Here is a 7,051-nt window from a genome sequence, read left to right as displayed (position 1 = left end):
ATGTGCTCTGTAATATCTCCGGTGTCCCTGGCACTGGGGGATGATATGTGCTCTGTAATATCTCAGTTGTCCCTGGCACTGGGGGCTGATATGTGCTCTGTAATATCTCAGTTGTCCCTGGCACTGGGGGCTGATATGTGCTCTGTAATATCTCAGTTGTCCCTGGCACTGGGGGCTGATATGTGCTCTGTAATATCTCAGTTGTCCCTGGCACTGGGGGCTGATATGTGCTCTGTAATATCTCAGCTGTCCCTGGCACTGGGGGCTGATATGTGCTCTGTAATATCTCAGTTGTCCCTGGCACTGGGGGCTGGTATGTGCTCTGTAATATCTCAGTTGTCCCTGGCACTGGGGGCTGATATGTGCTCTGTAATATCTCGGGTGTCCCTGGCACTGGGGGCTGATATGTGCTCTGTAATATCTCAGTTGTCCCTGGCACTGGGGGCTGATATGTGCTCTGTAATATATCAGCTGTCCCTGGCACTGGGGGCTGATATGTGCTCTGTAATATCTCAGTTGTCCCTGGCACTGGGGGCTGATATGTGCTCTGTAATATCTCGGGCGTCCCTGGCACTGGGGGCTGATATGTGCACTGTAACATCTCGGGTGTCCCTGGCACTGGGGGCTGATATGTGCTCTGTAACATCTCAGGTGTCCCTGGCACTGGGGACTGATATGTGCTCTGTAACATCTCAGGTGTCCCTGGCACTGGGGGCAGATATGTGCAGAGTATATCGGGTGTCCATGGCACTGGGTAGCAATTATAAAGGCTCGGGTGTCCCTGGCACTGGGGGCTGATATAAGCGCTGTATCTCGGGTGTCCCTGGCACTGGGTGGCAGTTATCAAGGCTCAGGTGTCCCTGGCACTGGGTGGCAGTTATAAAGGCTCAGGTGTCCCTGGCACTGGGGGCTGATAGAAGCTCTGTATCTAGGGTGTCCCTGGCACTGGGTGGCAGTTATCAAGGCTCAGGTGTCCCTGGCACTGGGTGGCAGTTATCAAGGCTCAGGTGTCCCTGGCACTGGGTGGCAGTTATAAAGGCTCAGGTGTCCCTGTAAGCAGTGAGGCCAGTACACAGACAGGCCATGCACGGTGTCCCCAGACCTGCCGCTGCTGAGTCACGCTGTAGGGGGGGGAGGGGTGAGCAGGACATACCGCTGAGTGGAGACAGAAGACGTTGCGGACCGAGTCTCCCTTCTTACCCCGCTGCCGGCAGAGATCGCTGAACCCAAACGCAGCTGGCCAGGCGGCGGAAACCCTGCAACATGGCCCGGCACACAGCACAGGAGGAGGAGGAGCCAGAGAGCCCCTCCTCCTGTCACCTCAGCCTGACCCTTAGGGCCCGCCCCCCGCACCAAGCCGCTCTTCTGCGCACTGGGCATGCCTGGAGCTGCGCGCTGTTCCGCTATAGGACGGGATGGACGCGTCGCTCTCCCGGGCAGAGCCAGGCCCCTGATATGCGGTGGGGCCTGGCCGTATAGCGCCCGTACTTCAGTCAACAGGAAGTGTGACCGCCGGGAAGTGTCTGATTACGGAGCTGCGCGCTGCGGGGGATATGTGGGGGCCGGGGATGGGGTTACCTTCGTTTATTAAAGGTGCCCATACATCAAACGATGTATGGGCAGATCGACAAAGAGACGGAACTCTGGTCAAAATCTGATCCGGGAGAGATCTGTTGCCTGCCCATACACCACAGGGTGATTACAGATCAACGGCATGCTGAAATCGGTCCGGACAGTGGCATAGCTATGGAGCTCGGGCCCCGGGGTGAGTTTCACATTGGGCCCCCTCCCAAGAACTCATCAAAACCTGCTGAGGTCATCCACCGTATTAGAGGTGCAAGAAGGGGATGGGGAACCGTTTGTTAATGATTACCACTATTCAAAGCATCTATAAAAGTGATTATTACCAGCACAGGACCAATAGAGAGCTAATATTGTAGTTGAGGGAGGGCCCCAATGTGGTCGCTACCTCTTCAACCCCTATTGCTACGTCCCTGGGCCGGAATAGGCCTTGTGATGCCATATGCGCCTCGAGTCCCGCCCCCCTTCCCAGTGCACTATACATGTGTATGGATGGAGAATGGCACCCAGAACCAGCGACGGATGCGGACAGGTAGTTGGGGGGGGGGGGGGGGGGGGGCGAGTTGCAGTTTGAACATTAGAGGGGCAGCATTGGGGGTTTCGTCGTTCATCCTAATATTGCTCACCATTGCCGCTGTGCACCCAATTGACCATGACGGCCAGACATCTTGCAACATGTCCGATCATCATGATCGGCCTATAAATGGTCACATTGTCGATTGGGCATGCTCTTGGCAGCACCTTTTTTCATCGAATTCGATAATAATTATTGAATCGGATGGTCGGTCGCCACCAAGTCGCTAGATGTATGGGAGTACCTTAAGGCAGGGATCCCCAACCTGTGGTCCGCGGCCCACTGGTGGTCCGCAGGATGTTTCCAGTTGGGCCGCGGGACTGTCCTCTTGTCTGCCCGCCCCGCCCCCTCCGCGGCCGCCGCTCCGTTACCTCTGGCGGCCGCGTGGTCTCTTATATTCTCCCTTCTCTCTCTTCCCAGTGTGTGTCACAACAGCGCGCCCTGCGGCTGCTGTGATAGAGAGGGAGGAAAACAGGAGAGAAAGAGCGGCTTCCTGTAGCGGCGCGCCGTTACTATGGGAACCGCTCTCACCTTCCTGCTTCCTCCCTCTCTATCACAGCAGCCGTAGGGCGCGCTGTTACTCACACTCTGGGAAGAGAGAGAGAGAGGGGAATAAGAGAGACCGCTGGCCAAGGTAACTGCAGCGGCGGCCGCGGGGGGGGGGGGGGGGGGGGGGGGAGGAGGTGTGTGCTGCTATACTGGGGCACTATACTTGCTATACTGGGGCACTATACTTGCTATACTGGGGCACTATACTTGCTATACTGGGGCACTATACTTGCTATACTGGGGCACTATACTAGCTATACTGGGCACTATACTAGCTATACTGGGGCACTATACTAGCTATACTGGGGCACTATACTAGCTATACTGGGGCACTATACTAGCTATACTGGGGCACTATACTAGCTATACTGGGGCACTATACTTGCTATACTGGGCACTATACTAGGCGTAGTGGGCACTATACTGGCTGTACTGGGGCATACTAGCTATACTGAGGCACTATACTTGCTATACTGGGCACTATACTGGCTGTACTGGGGCTTTACTAGCTATACTGGGCACTATACTGGCTGTACTGGGGCTTTACTAGCTATACTGGGGCACTATACTAGCTATACTGGGGCACTATACTAGCTATACTGGGGCTTTACTAGCTATACTGGGGCATACTAGCTATACTGAGGCACTATACTAGCTATACTGGGGCATACTAACTATACTGGGGCATACTAACTATACTGGGGCATACTAGCTATACTGGGGCACTACCTACCCATACTGGGCACTATACTAGCTACACTGGGCACTCTATTAGCTTTACTGGGCACTATACTAGCTTTACTGGGCACTCTACTAGCTATACTGGGGCAACTGTACTAGCCATACTGGGGCAACCAAACTCCCTATACTGAGGCAACTATGCTAGCTATGAGACCCCCCCCCCCCCCCCCCCCCCCCCGGTAACCCGCTGTGCACGACACTGTCCACTAGGACGCTACACCCCCCCTGCGCGGGCCCCGGAGAAAAATTTGGTCAGAAAGTGGTCCCCGGGCCGGAAAAGGTTGGGGACCCCTGCCTTAAGGGACCGTTTCCATTACCCGTACTATAATAACCAATGCACGGCAATGGAACAGTTTCCATTATGTGCTGGTTTTGCAGAGCGATCAGAGAATCTGCAGAATGCTGCAGATACTTGCATGGCCGCATCCATGTCCCATCTCCAATAACTTCTGCACCAGGAGATGCGGAAGTGATGTGGATGGGAGCGGAAGTGATGTGGATGGGAGCGGAAGTGATGCGTAGCTGCATCGGCTCCCATTCGGAAATGGAAACGGTCCCTGAAGCCCCATCTACACCACACAATTTTTTTGTCCGATTCAATACGATTCAACATATCCGATTAGGATTTGATTCGATTCAATTTGCCATTGTTTTGCAATGGCAAATTGAATCGAATCACGATCAGACATGTCGGATTAAATCAAATCATTGAATCGAATCGGACAAAAAATTGAATGGTGTAGATGGAGCTTTAGAGATACAGATTGCCCAGAAAGCTCATGGTGAACCAGAAATCTTAGGACTGTGTAAGAGCTACAAGGGACCTCTTAGGCCTCATTCACACTGAAGAATTTTACTAGTGATTTCAGCTTTTGCAATCACTAGCATTTTGAAAAACGCTACAGTAATGTGTATGGCGGTGTTCAGACTTAGCGATTGCTTGCGATTTGCTGAAAGCACAAAAGTGCTGCATGCAGCATTTTTGGTGATTTTGGAGCGATTGCATTTTAGTGTAAAGTTGCAAAATACAATCACCCAAAATTACTTTCCTCTACAGTGGAAAATGATTTTGCAAAACGCTTATTTGCTAGCGTTTTGCGATTCCCAGTGTGAAGGAGGCCTTCTATGCTATGCAAAACTGAAATTTGACTTCTTTGAAACAGAAGTTATTTGTGATTATTCAGGTTGGAATGAGTATATGAGGCATCCCACATTGCAATACTCGATGCAATACACAATGCAATGGTGTTGTTTATTTAGGAGGGAGATGAGTAGACTCTGGTAGTCTGGAGTCTCACTCTAATATGTACCCCATTATTTAGAGCTAATAATATGCCAGCCCTCTCTCCATCTTCTATAACATATATGTCAAACTATTTGGCCCCAAGTGCTTTCCCCATTTTGCATTACATTTGGCCCTCTCTAGACCACCAGGGAAACAAAGTGAGAGAAAGAGGAGGACAGGGCTAGACACCAGGGAACTATATGGGGAGGGGATTACCAGACACCAAGGAATTGTTTAGGGGTGTGAGAAGGGACCAATAGACATCAGAGAACTGTTTGAGAGTGGCCACTAGACACCAGGGAACTGTATAGGGGAAGGAGAGGCCACTACTAGACACCAGGGAACTAGTCTACTCTAGGAGACCCAGCAGGAAACCACAGGTAAATTAAGCTAACGTGTTTGGGTGGTTGACTCCCTCTCAAACTGCTAGGTTTCCAATAGGTTGTAGTAAACTACGCCCACATTATTTAGCCAATTGTAGCACATTGTGCTGTAGAGGGTGCTGTGATTGGAGAACTATTTCCTATGAGGTTTCCTGCTGGGTCTCCTAAAGTAGAATAGCGCAGGGATCATTATTTGACCCCTAGGGTGACTGCAGTGCTGATGCTGTACACACACTTATTTCAAGATTCTTGGCTGAGGTGGTCTTTATTGTCATCTCTTGCCAAGTTCAAACCATATGTACGTAGCTTTAAATGATACCTTAGTGCTTTGAAAAATGTAAAAACGGGGGGAGCAAGCATGTGTAGGAAGCTCTACTCATGCCTACCGATCCCGTTCTCTGTACTCTTCCGTTACGTTTTAATGGCCTCCTGAAGCTACTTCCGGGTCGGTGAGCAGTGCACAGGCGCCGCCCAGTGGCTGGGAGTGCTCTACGAATGCACATTACATCATAACCTTGTGCACATGCACTTGTGGGCGCACAAGCAAGGACGTGCGTTGCTGGCAGCGCCTGCGCACTGCTCAACAACCCTCCCGATCCTGAAGTAGCCTTGGGGGCCATTAAAACATAACAGAGGAGAATGGGGGGAGCGGTGGGCATGAAGAGAGCTTCCTACACATGCCTGTTCCTCCCGTTTTTACATTTGTCGCAGCGCTAATCAGATTGACTTACCTGGGGCTTCTTCCAGCCCCTAGAATCCTATGTGTCTCTCGCGGCAGCTTCGCTCTCAGCCAGTCTCCTCCGGTCTTCTCAATTCGCGGCTTCAGTGCGGGTTGGGAGTGTTCTGCGCAGGCACAGAAGCTACGGTGGGGACCCCAGGAGACTGCCTGAGAGCAGAGCTGCTTAGAGGGACACGAAGGCTTCTAGGGGCTGGAGGAAGCCCAAGGTAAGTCAATCTGATTTTTTTTTTATTTGCCTGATGTATCCTTTAACCTCCTTGGCGGTTATTCCAAGTCAGGCTCGGGGTGGAAAAGACAAGCCATGAGCGGTTATCCCAAGCCTTACTCATGGTAGCCACTGGGAGGACTGAGCATTGCGTGCAGCAGACGTTTTAAAGAGAAACTCCGACCAAGAATTGAACTTTATCACAATCAGTAGATGATACCCCCTTTTACATGAGAAATCTATTCCTTTTCACAAACAGACCATCAGGGGGCTCTGTATGGCTGATATTGTGGTGAAACCCCTCCCACAAGGACCGTGGTACTCCTGGCAGTTTCCTGTCTGTGAACCTTGTTGCATTGTGGGAAATATCTGTTTCCAACTGCCAAAAAAACATGCAGCAGCTACATCACCTGCCAACAGTAAAAATGTCACCATGTAATGTCATAATGTAAATCAGGGAGAGGAAAGATTTTACAATGGGCAAACACTGACTAAATCATTTATACATAATTATTGTAATAATAAAGCACTTTTTTATTTTACATTATTTTCACTGAAGTTCCTCTTTAACTCACCTCCCCTGGAATCCAGACGCCTGCAGCCATTCTCCTTTCTGTCCTCGGAGGCTCTGCATCCCTCAGGTGAGATCGCGGTTTGTTGTCATGACTACAGGTGGCGATCTCACTACAGGGCTACAGCGCCACCCAGAGGATGGAGGGAGAACTGCAGCGCTAGATCCCAGAGAGGTGAGTAACCTGCAAGGGCTGCTCTCTAGCAGCATGATTTTTCCCCCCTGGTTTTAGGGTCTTAAAGCCTGCAAAACAATTTCACCGCTTTTTGACCCTAAAATCCAGAAAGAATCATACCGCAGGAGGGGGGGGGGGGGTAAATGCATTTTATTGATAAGGTGTGAAAATATAATTTAAGAGAAAACTTAAAGTGAACATCCGGACTAAAAATCGACTCAGCAGCACTGAAAAGGCCTGGTGTTTCT

At 50.9% G+C, this 7,051-nt stretch overlaps 1 protein-coding gene across 1 annotated transcript in view; it reads right to left on the bottom strand.

Annotated features, from left to right (window-relative positions):
* Nucleotides 1-1,355, bottom strand: part of IDE (insulin degrading enzyme) — a 123,758-nt gene extending 122,403 nt beyond the window's left edge. The window contains exon 1 of the mRNA XM_068258893.1: nt 1,154-1,355. The gene's annotated coding sequence lies outside the window, so the exon portion shown is untranslated. The remainder of the gene's footprint in view (nt 1-1,153) is intronic.
* Nucleotides 1,356-7,051: the final 5,696 nt, after the last annotated feature.

The sequence above is a fragment of the Hyperolius riggenbachi genome, chromosome 10 (assembly GCF_040937935.1).
Source record: "Hyperolius riggenbachi isolate aHypRig1 chromosome 10, aHypRig1.pri, whole genome shotgun sequence".
In the NCBI taxonomy this organism is placed as follows: Eukaryota; Metazoa; Chordata; class Amphibia; order Anura; family Hyperoliidae; genus Hyperolius; species Hyperolius riggenbachi.
Note: the sequence above shows the minus strand (reverse complement) of the source record. Positions and strands in the feature narration are given on the sequence as shown.